We start from the raw sequence: 19,421 nt of genomic DNA, 5'->3' as shown, positions 1-19,421 counted from the left end.
TCATCCGAAACAAGGGACCCTGCTGGTGACTGCAGATGTTGCGTCACTTTATACAAGCATACCCCAAAATATGGGCCTAGAGGCCGTCTCGGATTCCCTAGAGAGGTTTTCCGATCTCCCCTCAGAACAAATAATCTTTATTATGAAACTTTTAGACTATGCGGCTACGCATAACTTTTTTTGGTTTGGAGGGGATTTTTTTCGCCAGATTAAAGGGGTCGCAATGGGGGCAAAATATGCCCCTAGTTTGGCGAATTTGTTTATGGCGAAATGGGAGGAGGATGTTGTCTATGCCCGGGTCAGGCCGCAGCTGACCTTTTGGGCCAGGTACATAGACGACATCCTCCTCCTATGGGATGGGAGTGAATCGGATCTCTCCTTGTTTATGAATGAGCTTAACGCCAACACCAGGGGCATACACCTCACCTATGAAGCTAGTCTTACCAAAATTAATTTTTTAGACCTTACTATCACTATTAAAGGAGAACGTTTTATTACATCAACTTTCTTTAAAACCACCGATAGGAACTCCTTTATACCTACTACTAGTTGCCACCATCCATCTTGGCTCAAATCAGTACCTAGAAGCCAGCTCTTAAGGTTGAGACGTAACTGTACAGAACAGGATGTTTTTATACAACAGGCCCGTGTTCTCACTCAGAGGTTCATTGATAAAGGCTATCCATCTGAACCCTTGACACGTCTGATAGATGAGATTAGTCAAGTTGAAAGATCCGATTTACTAAAGGAACGAGAAGGAGGTCGTCAAAACAATTTTCGTTAACCCTTCATCACCAATTATTCTTGCCAACACACTAGGATCAAACATATACTTAAAAAACATTGGCATGTACTTAGGAACGACTCGGTATTGGGAACCATTTTGCCTGACAGACCCCAAGTAGTATATAGAGGCGTAACATCTTTGAGGGACAGGGTGGCCCCTAATGTTTTGGACCCACCCACTAATCGTCCGCATTTTTTCTCGAACCTTACTGGGTACTATCAATGCAGGAAGTGCACGGTATGTAGCTTAAATGGTTGTCGGTCTAGGAGAAGTACTACCTTTAGATCTACGGTTACATCTAGGTCTTACACCATAGAACCTTTTATCACTTGCTGCTCAGAGGCAGTGGTCTACATGCTGGAGTGCCCTTGTGGCCTCCAGTATGTAGGGCGGACCAAACGTGCTTTACATGTACGTTTGAACGAACATATTGGGAATATCCGTAGAGGATATACCCAGCATTCGGTCTCCAAACACTACCTGCTGGCACACAATAGAGACCCTACCAACACAATCTTTATGGGAATTGACAAGTTCAATCCCCATTGGAGGGGAACCCATTTGGTAAGAAGCATTTCCAAGCTTGAAATGATGTGGATACACAGATTAAAAAGTTATGTCCCTCATGGCCTTAATATTGAAGTAGACGTAAATGCGTTTATTGACAATTCTTGAACAATATATGATTGGTTGAAATAGCTTATATAGCTTAGGCTTCCTGTTGTTGTTGCTTTTTTAACTGTAAACTTGGTGTGAGTTCCATGAGTCTTCAATGAGGGTTTTTTGCCTTTATCATTTTTTCTGTATTTGTGGTCTTACCAAAAAAAAGTTTTCAATTTCCACTGGTATATAATTTTTTATAACGAAGAATGTATTAATATCTGGACATACAAGACAGTACATATTTTTACTACAAAAGCTCTTTTGTTTATTCGTTTGGACTGTTTTGTTTGTGCCTAATATTATTTTATTATCTTATTAAATACCTTTTGATAAATATACTTTTCAATTGGTATTCGAAAGGAATTTTTTAAATTCTTTTTCTTAATGTATCTTTATGATAATTTTGTATTTTTAATTTATGGCTCTTAAAGAATCTGGAGGGTTATGATTATAGGTTTGCCTCTGCGTAGTGGTAGGGCAAATTTTTACCCCTTTCTCCCTATGTAAAATGGTGGACTGGGTGATAGTATAGGCATTCCAGTCCTCTTTCCCTCACCTAACATGGTGGATTGAGAGGACAACATGGAGCTCAGACCGAGGCTGTTTGTTTAGGATTTTGTATATAGGCGGTGCGTCAGAACGCCGTCCCGCATCCCGTGAACACGTCCGTTCGTGACGAAACGCGCGTAGGGAGATAGGCGTTCTGACGTCTCCGCGTTCTACGCCCAACCAGGAAGTGCGGGCGGCACACGAGTCCGGCCGGTCGTTTTTATGTGATCGTTTTTTCTTTATATATGTGAGTGTAAATTTTTTTAAATTCTACTTCATTAAACCAAGTGGTTTTACGCTATGCGAGTGTCTTTGATCTTTTATACATGATCCACGATACCCTCGTTTCCTGACTGGAGGCTTCGTACTGGAGATAGAGGCAGCGTGGTGCCAGCAATCTACGATACCTTCGTTTCCCGATTGGAGCCTTCGTATTGGAGATGTAAATGGTGGGATGCCTGTGACGGTTCATCCAGAAACCTCTGTGCTGTTGCCTCACTGATCTCACTAACACTGGGATCTAAAGCTCTGGTAAGCGGCCCCTCTTCTCACTGGTGGAGGATTGTTTTGATTATTTTCTATATACACGCATTTGTGGATATTTTTGCACCTTAATATCAAGTTTGAGGAATCAACAATACTTTTTGGACAAATTTTTTTCTTCATCATATATGAACTCTTTATTGTTTTTGAATATTATTTTTGTTAATTTTATTCGTTTAGATTTAGCACACACTATTTTTTGTTTCAATTTACATTAATTATTGTGGGGGGTTTTTTCTATATTATTTATGCTAATTTCATTTTAGATCTAGTATACACTTTATTCACTTTATGATGATATGATAGTATCTATGTATACTATTTACTAATCACATTTTTTGTCAACTTAATATTGTTTTTTTCATGCTTATTGGTATAGGTTTTGATTAGGTTTAGGTGTTTGATTAATTTTTTGTTTTTAGAGCAGCTAATTTTGTTCACCTATACAGCACAGTGCTTGGTAGTAATTTGGCCCCCTGTATCACCTGAAATATCTGGTTGATACTGCCTGGTTCTGCCCTCCCCCCTGTTAACTGACCACAGTTCATCATGGCTGCTGAGCCCTGACACCATGGTCAGATTACGTGCCTCCGTCATCTGCTGTGTCTCCTCTCTCCCCCGATCCCCTCCCTGCCTGTCAGCTACAATCTGCTCCACTATCCTCCCTTCCTGTTGATAAAATAACAGTGTCATGTCCCTACAATCCACTCTGTTAGATAATAACATATGCCCTCTTGCATGTCCTTTATTTAAAAAAAGCCTATTTATACCTTCTACCAGAGCGCCTCCCGATGCTCACGTGACTGCTTGTCTCTCTCTTCCTATCCTCCCCTCCGCCAGGAGTTCTCGGCCCCTTCTACTGTACCTGTCAGACTGTGAGAGTCAAGGAGTTACGTGAGCGTCGGGAGACACTCTGAAATACAAGGACATACTGTGGGACACATGTTGTTATCTATGAGAGTGGATTGTAGGGACATGAGAAGTGGCTTTACAAGCACTTCAATATTGCAGGATTTCTCTTAAAGTATTTTTTTATATCTTGTAGGCAACTTTTTGTATATTTACAACTAGGGAACTCTTACTGGCTCAGTGCAATTACTATCTTTGAAAGCAGAATCTATTAAAAATAATTTATCTAGTAGTGATGGAGTGGGAACGCGTCAGAGAACCTCTGCTAGATTTTTATTTTTGCCATTTCTTCTAATTTTTACAAGGTACAAAAATAATATTTAGCCCAATATCACTACCTATTGAATGGTGGAAATTACAGCAAAGAATCTATGCCACAGCTCTTTGTAACACTATTTTATTTGAAACTCAATTAAAGAAATCCTAAGATTTCCCTCCAGCACACAGACATAGAATAGCCTTCAGCAAGTCAGATGTTTGCATTTATCTGAATCCTTAAAGAAAATCTCTACCAAACATGAAATGCTAAACTAAAACCAGATATTAGTTGTAGATACTAGCTGCCTTTGGAAATCTTCAGCAGATGAAAGCCAAGCTATCCGCCTTCCACACTTCTCTGTTGGATAATGAGGCTGCCTATCACAGTGTTGGCCTAGCAGTGCCGACGACAGGAGGAGAAAGACAAGCTTGAGCTCCTCTTCTTCCAATAAAATCGGAATTTGCTTAAAGTGCATTCCTTGCATTAAGGTAAAAAATGTTTAGGCATCGACACCCCCCTCACTCCTCTCCCTTCCTTTTTACTTACCTGAGCCCTCAATTCAGCACTGTGCATGTCTGCATCTCTTCTCTCCCCTCACTTCCAGGTCTCGCTGGCTTTGCTGGCGCAACGGGGGCCACCGGGAGCCCAGTGCTGTCAATCAAAACCAGTGACGAGGGTGCACGGGTCAGGACAAGTTCCACTGTTTGCGTCAAATGGATTCAGCAGCTGGGCTTGGGAGAAAGCATGCACGAATGGGGGGGGGGGGGGGCGGGCACTGGACAAAGAGGAGAGGCCAGGAGCGCCGGCGGGAGGAAAAGAGGAGGAGGATTCCATTGCACAGAGCAGGTAAGTATAGACATGTTTGTTATTTTTATTTAAAAAAAAAAATACATTAACAATTGCTTTAAAGCCCTTAATATTCATAACCTGTAGATTAATGATTCCTATTAACATGAAAACTGTACAAACACGCCACTTTCACTTTTTTGGGAAACAAACCGCATGCATGAATATGACCACATACAGCCATTAATTTGTATTGCAATGCACATATTTTCCAGCACACCACGGATCATCTAGTATTGTCCAAAGGTTTTAGTGAAGAACGATCGAATCACAGAGGACAAAGTATAACATTTCGGAGCCCCGCAGGACCCCTTAGTTGGGCATGTGCAATATTGCATGCGGCACCTGTGGCTCCCTGGGAACAGGAAAGTACTGGGGATTTTAGGCTTGAGGACACATCCGCTAATAAACATTTGAGTGCATGAGGCCTATAAAAATTGCACTCCATATAGCGTATTCATTAAAAGTCATTAAACATATTTTCACACATAGCTAGCAAAAATAACTGAATCTCCATATATCTGAGGCTCCTGTAATCCCCTGAAGGGCAGTACTCCTATTATGTGAAGAAGTACTAACACTCTGAACCAGTCATGGCCACTCATTTACACAATGCCGATAGTCAACATCTGAAAATGTTTACAGGAGATACTGTATATAGCAGAGTGGTGACCTTATCAGTGTGCTGATTCTCCTTTATTGTCCAATCACAGGCTGAAGTAGGTTCATAATCAAGTTGTGTTGCTTAACTACAACAGAGGAAAGTGAGGTAATTGACCTGGTTATGTGGTCTGGAAGGGGAGTCTGTAACACAATTGGAATACTTTTGACAAGTAAAGTAGTTCATGCAAATGTACTTCAGTGTTAGCTGCTTTAATGTGACCTTATTTTTCTTGCCTACGCAGTACAGTGTTTTTCCTTTGGCTTTTGGTACTGAGTTAGAAATGGTTGTTAATCAGTTTCAGCTGCTTATGTGTTAATGAAATGAAGAAAACGTGTACTAGATGGGCAACAATGAGACAACCTCCAAAACAGGAACTGTCCCTACTCCTCTTTTCTTTTTTTTTTCTTATTTATTTTATTTTGTAGAGATATCATCTTACAAAAGAAAAAGACATATGATTACTTACATCTTAATATATACATGACATTTTCCTTATCCCCCCCCCCCCCCACCTTCCATCAGCCACCAGAGGCAATTGTTTTGTCTATCACTGTCTTCTTTTCCAGACTTTATCCCCTTCTATTTATTGAGTAATTGCCTCAACATATCTCCACGTTTTTTAAACACTTTACACATTTCCCATTTATCATTTCGTTCCACCCCTTCTTCTGCTTCCTTCCCCCGTCATCTAGGCTCTCAAGGTTGTGTATTTCATTTCTATAAAATATCCAGTCCCGGATTTTCAGGCTATCAACTTCCTGCCATTTTTTCGGTATAAGGCTTTTCGCTACATTAAGCAGGGTTGGAATTATAGATGTTTTATATTGTTTAACCACTTAAGCCCCGGACCATTTTGCAGCTAAAGGACCAAGCCCTTCTTTGCGATTCGGCACTGCGTCGCTTTAACTGACAATTGCACGGTCGTGCGACGTGGCTCCCAAACAAAATTGGTGTCCTTTTTTTCTCACAAATAGAGCTTTCTTTTGGTGGTATTTGCTCACCTCTGTGGTTTTTATTTTTTGCGCTATAAACAAAAATAGAGCGACAATTTTGAAAAAAAATGCAATATTTTTTACTTTTTGCTATAATAAATATCCCCCAAAAATATATAAAAACACATTTTTTTTCCTCAGTTTAGGCTGATACGTATTCTTCTACATATTTTTGGTAAAAAAAATCGCAATAAGTGTTTATTGATTGGTTTGCGCAAAAGTTATAGCGTCTACAAAATAAGGGATAGTTTTATGGCATTTTTATTATTAATTTATTTTTTTACTAATAATGGCGGCGATCAGTGATTTTTATTGTGACTGCGACATTATGTCGGACAATTTTGACCCATTTTTGGGACCATTGGCATTAATACAGCGATCAGTGCGATTAAAATGCACCGATTACTGTAAAAATGTCACTGGCAGTGAAAGGGTTAACCACTAGGGGGCAGTGTAGGGGTTAAGTGTGTGTGTGTGTTTTTTTTTTTTACTGTAGGGGGGTGTGGCTTGGCGTGTGACATCACTGATCGTTTTTTCCCTATAACAGGGAACAGACGATCAGTGACAGCCTCACGAGGAAGCACAAGGAGAGGTTTGTTTACACTTACCTCTCCTCATTCTTCAGCTCTGTGACCCGATTGCGGGACACCGGCTGCGATCGGGTCCACGGGTCCCACGGCCATGGAGCTCAGGACCGGGTCGCGAGTGTGCCGCCTGCGCACCCGCGACCCATAGCTGGGCACTTAAAGGGCAACATACCTGTACATGCTTGTGCCCAGTCATGCCATTCTGCCGACGTATATCAGCGTGAGGTGGTCCTTAAGCGGTTAACAGGACCGTCTACTCCATGGATCAAGCATATCCAAGGGTCTTCCGGTATTTCTTTGTTGGTAATTTCCTTTATTAGTTGTAACACCTCCTTCCAATATTTTTTAATAGTGGGGCAATCTCATCATAAGTGGGCCATTGTTCCTATTGCCTTACACCCTCTCCAACACTCCAAGGATTTCTCCAATTAAAATTTACTAACTTTATCTGGTGTCGCATACCACCTTATAATTAATCTCAATCATTTTAGTATCTACCGCAGAACTATATGTTAATTTCAAAATGTTATCAATAATATATTTGTTACATCGTGACCCCAGTTAATTTTCCCATTTTTTGATGTATGGTGGAACCTCCCGGTCATCTCTAGCTGATAATATTTTATATATACGCGCTTATTTTTTTTTAGATTTTTCACTCATACATAGCCGCTCCAGCAGCCTATAGTCTTCTCCGTGTCTTACTGGTTGTGGCAATTTCTCCATGAAGTGCCTTAACTGGAGGTACCACCATGCATTTATCGCCATTAAATCCGTGTCAAGCTTAATTCTTGATAAGTGCATATTTTACCCCTTTTTATTATATCTTTTAACTGTGCATTTTCTTTTCTCATCCAGTTACCCCCCCCCCCCCCCCCCACTGACCTTTACCCTGGTGCAAAATACTCGTTTTCCTTTAAAAAAAAGGTGAATTGTAAGCCCAATTGTTTTGTGTATGAATCCTATCCCATATTTTTAGTGAAGTGCATGTTATTTCGTGGATGTTTGATCCCAGTGCCCTGTGCTGGGGGGGGGGTCCATATTATACACCTTAAATGTGCACTACTCATTACAGTTTCTATATTAACCCATCTCTTTTTATTTACCTCTTTAGCACATTCTACCACCCGTGTAAGTACCACTGCATTATAGTACTTTTTGAGATCCGGGACAGCTAGGCCCCCCTGATTTTTCCCCCTTCCCAGTACAGCGGATGCAATTCTCCTTTTTTTATTATGCCATATAAACTTCGATATTAAACTTTTTAAAGTTTTAAAATATGTTTGTGGAAGTGATTAGGGCAGCATTTGGAACTTATATAAGATTTTCGGGACCAACACCATCTTAACCGTTTTGATACGCCCTATCCAGGATATTTTTTTTTATTTCCTTCTTGATTTCATCTAAGGCTTCATGCACACGAGACGCAGATGCAAACGCTGCTGGACACATGTTGAAACCGGCGTTTAGAAACGCGTGTTTTGCCGTGATTTTTACCGCGATTTAACGGCGTTTTACCGCGTTTTACCGCGCTTGCGTCTAGAAGCGTTTAGTTAAGCTAACATCATAGACCCTCCCCAGCTCAAAAAAACAGTATTATTAACTATTTCTGCAATTTTGTGAGACCAGAGTGAGTAGCAGCAGCCGTGAGAGCTGCAGTGTACTTGTATTTAGCGTGTCACCTGCCACAAGTTGTGGATTGTCCACTTGCCACGTGACTTGCCACATCACCTGCCACGTCACTTGCCATGTCATCTGCCACAAGTTGTGGATTGTCCAACTGCCACGTCACCTGCCACAAGTTGTGGATTGTCCACTTGCCACGTGACTTGCCACATCACCTGCCACGTCACTTGCCACGTCACCTGCCACAAGTTTTGGATTGTCCACTTGCCACGTCACTTGCCACAAGTTGGGGATTGTCCACTTGCCACATCACCTGCCACGTCACCTGCCACAAGTTGTGGATTGTCCACTTGCCACGTCACTTGCCACATCACCTGCCACGTCACTTGCCATGTCACCTGCCACAAGTTTTGGATTGTCCACTTGCCACGTCACTTGCCACGTCACTTGCCACAAGTTGGGGATTGTCCACTTGCCACATCACCTGCCACGTCACCTGCCACAAGTTGTGGATTGTCCACTTGCCATGTCACTTGCCACATCACCTGCCACGTCACCTTCCACGAGATGTGGATTGTCCACTTTCCACGTCATCTGCCATGCCACCTGCCACAAGCTGTGGATTTTCCACTTGCCACGTCACCAGCCACATCACCTGCCACAAGTTGTGGATTGTCCACTTGCCACGTGACTTGCCACATCACCTGCCACGTCACTTGCCACATCACCTGCCACAAGTTGTGGATTGTCTACTTGCCACGTCACTTGCCACATCACCTGCCACGTCACTTGCCACGTCACCTGCCACAAGTTGTGGATTGTCCACTTGCCACATCACCTGCCACAAGTTGTGGATTGTCCACTTGCCCCGTCACTTGCCACGTCACCTGCCACAAGTTGGGGATTGTCCACATCACCTGCCATGTCACTTGCCACATCACCTGCCACAAGTTGTGGATTGTCCACTTGCCACGTCACTTGCCACATCACCTGCCACGTCACTTGCCACAAGATGTGGATTGTCCACTTTCCATGTCACCTGCCATGCCACCTGCCACAAGTTGTGGATTGTCCACTTGCTACGTCACCAGCCACATCACCTGCCACAAGTTGTGGATTTCCACTTGCCACGTGACTTGCCACATCACCTGCCACATCACTTACCACGTCACCTGTCACAAGTTGTGGATTGTCCACTTGCCACATCACTTGCCACCTGCCATGTCACTTGCCACAAGCTGTGGATTGTCCACTTGCCACGTCACCTGCCACGTCACTTGCCACGTCACCTGCCACAAGTTTTGGATTGTCCACTTGCCACGTCACTTGCCACGTCAGTTGCCAGGTCACTTGCCACAAGATGTGGATTGTCCACTTGTCACATCATCTGCAACATCACTTGCCACATCACCTGCCACGTCACCTGCCACAAGTTGTGGATTGTCCACTTGCCACGTCCCTTGCCACATCCCCTACCACGTCACCTGCCACAAGTGGATTGTCCACTTGCCACATCACTTGCCACATCACCTGTCACAAGTTGTGGATTGTCCACTTGCCACGTCACCTGACACAAGTTGTGGATTGTCCACTCGCCACGTCACTTGCCACATCCCCTGCCACAAGTGGATTGTCCACTTGCCACGTCACTTGCCACGTCCCCTGCCACAAGTGGATTGTCCACTTGCCACGTCACCTGCCACAAGTTATGGATTGTCCACTTGCCACGTCACATGCCAGTCACCTGCCACAAGTTGTTGATTTTCCACTTGCCACGTCACCTGCCAGGTCACTTGCCGCGTCACCTGCCAGGTCACTTGCCACGTCACCTGCCACAAGTTGTGGATTGTCCACTTTCCACGTCACTTGCCACTTCACCTGCCACGTCACTTGCCACAAGTTGTGGATTGTCCACTTGCCACATCACTTGCCACCTGCCATGTCACTTGCCACAAGTTGTGGATTGTCCACTTGCCACGTCACTTGCCACCTGCCATGTCACTTGCCACAAGTTGTGGATTGTCCACTTGCAATTGCAATTGTTTAAAATATTTTTCTAATGGTTTTTCATCATTTGCAATAATTTTTTGATTTTTAATGTAAAAAAAAAAGGTCACCTTTAAAAACGCATATAAACGCAAACGCGGCTAAACGCGGTAGCAGCGTTTTGCCGCGTTTTACCGCGTCTTGCCGCGTTTTGCGTCTGAAACTTGGAAATTTTTGCTTCTGAACGCATTTTTTTGCTTCTGGAAAAACGAGATTAAACGCAACTGCATAAAAGCGGAAAAAAACGAGACTGTGTGCATGGACACATAGAATAACATTGAATGAGTTCAGGGGCAGTTGAAAAAACTGTCCAACTGCATCTGAACGCGCGTTTAACTGCATCTCATGTGCATGAGGCCTAACAGAGGGATATAATTTATTGAGTATATTTTCCTTAAAGAGTCAGTCAATCTGACTCCCAGATATTTTATATCCTTTCTCCATGGCAAATTGAATTCTTTTTGCAGTTTCGCTTCTTCCTGTTTACTTATATTTATGTTTAAGATTCCAGACTTGCTGAGGTTAATTTTGAGATTTGAAATTTCTCCATATTGTTTCAGTATTCCCAGCAAATTTGGGATATAGAACAGCACGTCGTCAGCATACGCTGCAAGTTTATGCTCTTCTTCCCCCATCCTAATCCCACTGATATCTGGGTTATTTCGGATTGAGGCCAACAGGGGTTCCAAAGTCAACATAAACAGGAGTGGCGACAGCAGACACTCCTGCCTGGTTCCATTTTCCATTACAAATGGGGGGATGGCACCCCATTCACGTTTATCGATGTGGGGGGTGGTTACACAATACTTCCTTCCATTGGATCATTCTTGGGCAAACGCCCATGACTTCCAAAGTTTTTATCATGAGTCCCCAGTCTACCCTGTTGAATGCTTTTTCGGCATCTATCGACAGGAACAGACCTGGGGACCCACTTGCTTTAATAGCCGGAAGGAGGAGCAATGATCGCACACCGTTGTCCCTCCCTTCTCTTCCTGGTATGAATCCGACCTGGTCCGGATGGACCAGTTCGGTCATCCGTTCCTTCAACCTAGTTGCAAGTACCTTAGCATATAATTTGGTATCTGCATTCAGTAAGGCTATTGGCATATAATTAGAGCAGAGTGTGCTGTGCTTGCCCTCCTTCAAAATAACCATTATTGATGCAGACAGTGCCTCCCCTCCCATTTCAAAGTTCACACCTAACCCATTCATATACTGACAAAGCTTCGGGACTAAAATCTCTTTGTATTTTGTGAGATAATAAGTTGTGAATCCATCTGGTCCCAGGCTTTTGCCTGGGGCAGAGTCTTTTAATGCTTTATAGATTTCCTCCTCTGTGATGGGTCTACCAAATTGGACCTATCGCTCTCTGACAGGAGAGGCAATCTGGCATTTTTTTAAAAATCTTTGATTTTCTCAGTTTTCTCTATTTCCTGTAGTCCCTCCTGTCCTTTGGAATAAAGGTCTCCGTAATAGTTCCTAAACACTTTTTCTATCTCATTTGTTGTATATACCAATACCATTCCCCCGTTTTTATTTTGGATTTTTTCAATATAGTTGATTTCTCTTTTCTTTTTCAACATTTTTGCTAAATATTTACCTGCTTTATTTCCCCATTGATATCTTTCTCTTGCTATTCTATTAAATGTCCTTTTTGACTCTTGCTCCATGATATCCTTAAGTTCATCTCTCTTATTGACCAATTGGTGAAAGAGCTCCTGGTGTTGTCCCTTAGGTTTTTATGCTCTTGTTCTAATCTGCAAATCTCTTCAATTAGGATGTTAATTTTTTTATTCTCTCTTTTTCCCCCCCATGCCAATGGAAATAAGGACACCCCTAATGTAAGCTTTATGTGCCCCCTTAGGGTGGTGCCCGAGATTTCGCCCCTATCACTAACCAAAAAATATGTTTCTATTTCTTTCTGAACTGCTTCTGCAATTTTTTTCGTCCTGTAAGAGATTTTCATTTAGGCACCATGTAAACGGTTGTCTTTGAATCCCCGGTATCCTCATCCTCACTGACACCGGGGAATGGTCAGACAGCGTCGATATTATCTTAGTTTCCCTCACTTGATCCAACAGCCTATGATCCACCATTATATAGTCCAGTCTTGAGTATGTCCCCTGCACAGGGGAGAAAAACGTATAATAATGTGTTTTAGAATGTTGCACCCTCCACGTGTCCATGATTTGTCATTGACGCATCCCATGCTTAATCCTTTTTAACAAAGCCTTGTGCCCTGTGCCTGGGACATGCTATCCAAAGCTGGGTCCATACAAAAATTGAAATCCCCAGCTCGTATAACCTCCCTTGTCTTGAAGTCTGATAGGTTTCCCAGGACCTGTTTCAAATACCTTATAGGTTTTTTTTTAGGGCAATATACATTTGCCAGGGTAAGTGTCCTTTCCCCTAATCTGCCCTTCAAAAAAAGATATTGGCCCTCGGGATCTGTCATCCTATCTTCCATCGAGAACCTTGTAGTTTTCGCAAACCCAATTGCCACCCCCTTGGCCCTCCTAGTTGATGAATCTCCATAAAACCAAGTCGGAAAGTCTTTAGAATATAATTTGATATTTGTTTCCTGGGATAGGTGGGTCTCCTGCAAAAACACCACTTCTGCTGTATACTGCTGGAGTTTTTATTTTATTTTATGTCTCTTAACAGGAGAGTTTAAACCTTTGACGTTATATGTCAAAAAAATTATTTCTGTCATCTATAATTTTCTAATGGGGTACAGACCATTGCAGCTAAGGCCTACCTGCTGTGGATAAATATTGTTCAACTCTGCAAGGTGCATCTCTCCCCCATCCCTCCTTGGAGTCTTGGAGAAATATATGAATGAAGAAAAAAAAACTCCCCAGGTCCCCTGATTCAGGTAAAGTCCAAGGGAAGTTGATACTAAGGGTATATTTGGTTAGCAAAGGTACAGAAAACATAATCTTTCCACCGCAGGTCTTTACAATGTCTTACAATCCTTACTCATTCCTGTCCCTTTCTATTTATTATTATTTTCTTTTGTATTTTTTTCTCCTTTATTTTTTTTTATTTTCCCTTCCCTCTTCTTTTGCAGGAACAGAAAGGGACAGTAAGGTCATATCATAAGGCACAAAGAGGAGAAAATAAATAATTCGTATACTTTAATCACTCATTCTGGAGTCTGCAGTATCATTGTCAGCACCAACAGCAGTATTCCAAACAGTATTCCAAACAGCTTGTCTCAACTCAGCCTATAAACCAGTTTGTTCTTTATATATTTATGTATGAGGAAAGGCACCAGGTACCTCTGGCAAAGCTTTACCTATATTGACATTAGTTCATAAATTCAGAGATCGTTTACCTGGGGAGGGATGTCCTTCAAGAGTTCCTCTTCCTGACGTTTGTCTCCTGTCCTGCAGAGCAGCTCTGACCAATCCTTTAGAGTGCTTTAGTTTGTTTGCATAGCTTCAGGAACGTCCTGATCTGCTCACTGCTTGGCACTCCTTGGATGACACCAGCTGCTGTCGTACTCCGGGCTGATCTTTAGCAGTAAAGGAATGTCCAGGAATACACAGGGGAGGTGAAGAGGGAAGGAGGGAGGATTGGCAGACTCTGGCCGGTATGGACGAAATCCCAGAGTGCACTCTCCTCTCCCTTGTCCGGCACCGGGCCTCCCGCACTGTCCTTCCCAGCCTGCTCCAGTCCATCACACACAAATGCTTTCATCCCCTGGTGGCTTTTGCAGTCTCTCACCCCCGCTGCTTCCGCTGGTTCTCCCGAGCCCCCACCGTCGAGCCCCTCCCCTATCACGTGCGTACCACGTCAGCATGACACGCAGTACTCCTCTTTTCTGACTGTTTTTCACTCGTTTTGCATTTGTTCAGTGTCAGTGTCTCTACTGGTAGCATGAGGCAATACCTGGACCCTATAGAGGTTGCACAGGCAGTCCAACTCCTCCAAGATGGCACATCAATACATCCTATTGCCAGAAGTTTTGCTGTGTCTCCCCCCACTGTCTCAAGAGCATGGAGGAGATTCCAGTAGACAGGCAGTTACTTTAGGAGAGCTGGTCAGGGCCGAAGAAGGTCCTTAACCCATCAGCAGGAACGGTATCTGCTCCTTTGTGCAAGGAGGAGCAGGATGAGCCCTGCCAGAGCTCTACAAACTGGCCTTCAGCAGACCACTGGTGTGAATGGCTCTGACCAAACAATCAGAAATAGACTTCATGAGGGTGGCCTGGAGCTCGATCAGCATTTGTGATTGTACACTAGAATTGGCAGGTCCACCACTGGTGCCCTGTGCTTTTCACAGATGAGGTCAGGTTCAACCTAAACATGTGACAGATGTGAAAGGGTCTGGAGAAGCCATGGAGAATGTTATGCTGCCTGCAACATTTTTCAGCATGACCGGTTTGGTGGTGGGTCAGTGATGGTCTGGGGAGGCATATACAATGGCACCCTGACTGCCATTAGGTATCGGGATGAAATCCTTGGACCCATTGTCAGACCCTACGCTGGTGCAGTGGGTCCTAGGTTCCTCCTGGTGCATGACAATGCCCAGCCTCATGTGGCAAGAGTATACAGCCAGTTCCTGGAGGATGAAGGAATTTATACCACTGAATGGCCCTCACACTCGCCTGACCTGAATCCAATAGAACACCTCTGGGACATTATGCTTCAGCAGAAGCAAGGGATTGTATTCCATACATTCCTGGTGGCCTGAGCTAAAGGAGGCTCTCAAAAGAAGAACTCTAATCTAATGGAGAAGCAGCATATTGGTATTATAAAAGAGTTGCTGTGGGAAGCACCTGTTTAGTAGGCAGTGCCTGACACCCTAGAGAGTGCCTTATCCACCTATTCCACTCCATCAAACTGTCTTTCATTGAATTTTGGATACTCGTCTTTTCCTCCAGAGACAGACCTGCTCAGCTAAGACACATTAAAAGGGCCACACACAGAACCATTTTTTATTCCATCCACATGTGCCTGACATTTAGTTACATAAGGACCCCATAAATAAAAGTATTTTTTTAGCAGAAATATTGTCATATTAAAAGGGAATTCTAGTTGTCATTGTTTTTTTCTTTTTATATGTTTGAAAAAGATCACCTTCCTATTACTTTGTGTTAATGTTTTAAGAATCTTGTTGTATGTATAGTTTGTAATTATATATGTGCATGGCGGAAGCCATTATGCATGCTTTGTTTCTGGCTTAGTTATGCTGTATAATGTAACAGTTATGCCTTAGTGATCCTCTTATCTCCATGCAAGTTTACCTGACAGAGTTTGTCTCCCTTGCAATAGCACACTTTTTGTGATCTCTAATGACTCGACACACTCAAAATGCACCTGGAAGCCAGAGATCACATGATCTTTGCCTAAGATGTAGGTCAAATAAGGATCTCAAGAGAAAAATAAGTTTTTTTGTTGCTTCCCATATTGCTTTTATGATATTTTTTGTGATAACTTTTACTATATACCCTACGTTTTATTTACGGTATTTTTATCTTCATTAAACCATCTTGGTTGACCTGCATCATGTGGAGCTTCCTTTTTTCTTTTTTCCTTTATGTTTGAGCACCGATGGCTACCCTCTGATTACCACCCATTTTTGTGGAACGGTCCTTCTGCTGTCTCCTTGGAATCATCGTCTTGGGACTATTATTCAGCCGTGACTGGATTGGAGTTACAGTCGTGTTACCACCCAGCTTGGCATCATTTCCTCACTGGGGATCCAGTACTAGAAGCACATTAGACACACTGCCGTATGGTATGTGCGTCCACCTGGTGTGGTAAGAGTACCCATCCTCAAATTCGAGTATTTCTTAGATGTTTACCAATGCATTTTTGATCCATCAGCATCTCTGACCCTTCCATCTTGACCACATGCTTTCTGCTTCATTTGAAGATTGAAGACAAAGTTTTCCATTTTTCGGACACTATACATGTGGACATTTGGTTATTGGACTATTGTAGTTCATTACAATTACTCCATATTATTTTGGTGTATGTTTCTATGCCACATTTATCTTCTGTTTTTGTTTATAGATTATTTTGATTTATTTCAGTCTAACCTTAGCTCATTTGAGGTGGCTTTGTTGCCATTTTTTCACTTAGTCACATTTGTTTAGCGCTACACTATTTATTTGATATTGCTATTTGGACTTTGTTTGTTCGTGTGTTAGCAGCTTTTTATTCATTTGTATATTTCTTTTTCACGTTGGGTTTAGCGCAGTATTTTCACCCCTTTTTTACACATTTATGTTTTTTTTCCCCAATTCATAATTTTTTTTAGCACCAATATTAGTTTACAACTCTTAGAACAAAAAAAACACTAAATACATATTGAGAAAAATAAATAAATAAATAAAATAAAACAAACAAAAAACAGTAAACAAACCAAGAGGTCAACACACACATACACTACCTATCTTTCTCTTAATTACATCAACACTATTATTCATGTAAATAACTCATCCCTTTCCCCCCTTCTTCTCTCCCCCTCTTTTATATACGTCATCCTATATCCATCCACAGGAAGAAATACCCCCTGCAATAAGACCAACAGTGATATATATTTATACAGTAGGTACACCTAGCTATACAATCCATGTACATCCTAAACATATCATTTTACTCTTCCTTTCTTTTTTTCCACCTTTCTTCCCTTTTTTCTTTTTTCCCCTTACTTCTCCCTCTCCCTTTCTTTTTCCTGTTTTTTTCCACCTCTCTCTTCCCTCTCCCTTTTTCTCCTCCTACCTTTCATTTACTTTCCCTTATCCCACCCTCTTTCACTTATCCTTCCCCACATTTTCTATTATAAAAAGGAGTCATCCCGGGCATGCCCAACCACAAATCTCATATTTTATAAAACTTTTTTATTGACCCCTCATTTTGACAAACCTGCCATTCTTTTAATACAGTGTCAATAACCTGTAAGCTCCATTCCTCATATGTTGGCACATTCGAAGAAATCCATCTATTTTACACATCTTATTAATTGCTATTCTAATTGTTGGTATGTATGTTTTGTTTTCTAGACACCCCAGTAAACTTATTTTGGGATCCCTTTGTACCTGTGTTTGATATACCCGGTTAATAGTATCACTTATTTTTTGCCAGTACCTAAATAATTTGGGTCATTTCCATAGCAGGAGGAGCATGTGGAATGCGGCAGCCAGGAGGAGGCAGGGGTAAGTGGCAGCCAAGAGGTGGGCAGGCCTAGGAGCCTGACTCAATCCCAAGTCCCTCCCCTCCGTCTTCCACCTAAAAGGGCCAGAAAGGGGTGGAATGTGGAGGAGTCAGCGTTCAAGCTAATTGGGGAGGTTTCTGCAGCCCTCAAAGCCACCCCCTCACATCAAGAGGCCTTTGCCGCCTTGGCTGTGTGCAAACTGCAGCAAATTGAGGAGGGGCAATGCCTCATGTGTGAGGAACTAATTATCCGATCTCTAAATAAGGGGTTGAAGGGCCAAATGACACAAACAACACACTTGTGTGATTTGGACAATGCTCCTCCTCCTCCTTCTGCCACACCTCCAGCACCACAGCCACAGCCTGGAAGGAAGCGTGGAAGGAAGACCAGAGAGTGATGACCTGGGTTCAGTCTGGTCTGACAGAAGATGCAGGCTAACAGCCTGGGGACATAGATGTCATCTGCTGCTGTTCCAGGTTTCTTGGACTTCTGGACCAGACTGTTCTCCTTCAGATATGTACTCCTCAGCCCACCAATTTTTGCATTTAAATAGTTGATGTGTGCCCTGGGGGCCAAAGGCTTTGCTAATTTCCCCAGTTTCTCCAGCGCTGCCTCCCTCTTTATTTGTTTATGACACCTAAATAAAGTTTTTTTTTGGTTCAAGAAATACTTGCCTATATGTTTTACTTCAAAAAGGCCAGTTTATTTGTGAGTTGGCAGGTACATTTCAAAAATACAAAGTCAAAATAAAACAAGGGGCACCAACACCAAACAACCTCCTAGAGATTAAAAAATAAAACAATAAAATAAAAAGATAATAATGGTGTTGTGGTAAGTTGACACACAAAACACACCAAAAAATTACGAAGATGAGCAAAATGTCAAAAAAAGGAGATCTTGATTAAAAAACCAACCACAAAATTTTAACAAAAAAATCAAACAGTATTCGGGAGATTTGACAAATAAAAATATTGTATTCATGAAATCAGGAAAAATAATAAAGAAATACGTTTTGGAGTGTGTGTGAATATGAGCAGCAAAACAACTTCATTCTTGTAGCATTATAAAGAAAAAGAGAATGTGCTGCATTAAACAATTTTTAACATTGCAGCGTGACGAACGTACTATATCGATTACGAACGTTAGTTTTACCTGACCGAGCGCTTCCGTCTCAGAATTTATTCTGAGCATGCATGGCACTTTGTCCGTCGGACTAGGCTACACACGATCGGAATTGACGCGCATCGGATCATGTTGTTGGAAAATTTTAGATACAGCTCTCAAACTTTGTTGGTCAGACATTACGAATGAAAAAGTCCGATGGAGCCCACACAGGGTTGGATTATCCAACAACATGGTCCAGGGGCTAATACTTTCTGTGCCAAGAAATACCAATGGGAATCTCATCACCGTGATCTATTCTTTTGGGTCAATGGGTTTGCTGGTTTATGCTTTTGTTGTTTCTGAGCTTACTGCAGCCTTCTCCACACATATTAAAGAATGAGAGAAACCAGCACATATTTTTATGAATGGAAACAGCACTTTACCTAGGAGCAGATGTAAGAAGGCTGCTGAGTCTAGCTGCCAAATACTTTATAAGACTCCCTCTTCCTCTGTACTTACTAAAAGGGACTGTTCACTATATTATATACTACTATTTATTATATACTGTATTTTTTCCTTTGTAGAACTGTATTGAACTGTATTGCAATACTCTGTTACCACATTACTGTACTGTTTTCTACAATCCTTTTGATGCCAAAAAAACCTGACACCAAAGCTA

General features: G+C 42.2%; 1 protein-coding gene across 6 annotated transcripts in view; it reads right to left on the bottom strand.

Moving 5' to 3' along the window:
* MCF2 (MCF.2 cell line derived transforming sequence) overlaps positions 1-19,421 on the bottom strand; it is a 296,431-nt gene that overhangs the window by 45,869 nt on the left and 231,141 nt on the right. The gene's annotated exons all lie outside the window — the stretch shown is intronic.

This window comes from Lithobates pipiens, unplaced genomic scaffold (assembly GCF_037356315.1).
Source record: "Lithobates pipiens isolate NorthernLeopardFrog02 unplaced genomic scaffold, aLitPip1_a1.2 Scaffold_1, whole genome shotgun sequence".
In the NCBI taxonomy this organism is placed as follows: Eukaryota; Metazoa; Chordata; class Amphibia; order Anura; family Ranidae; genus Lithobates; species Lithobates pipiens.
Note: the sequence above shows the minus strand (reverse complement) of the source record. Positions and strands in the feature narration are given on the sequence as shown.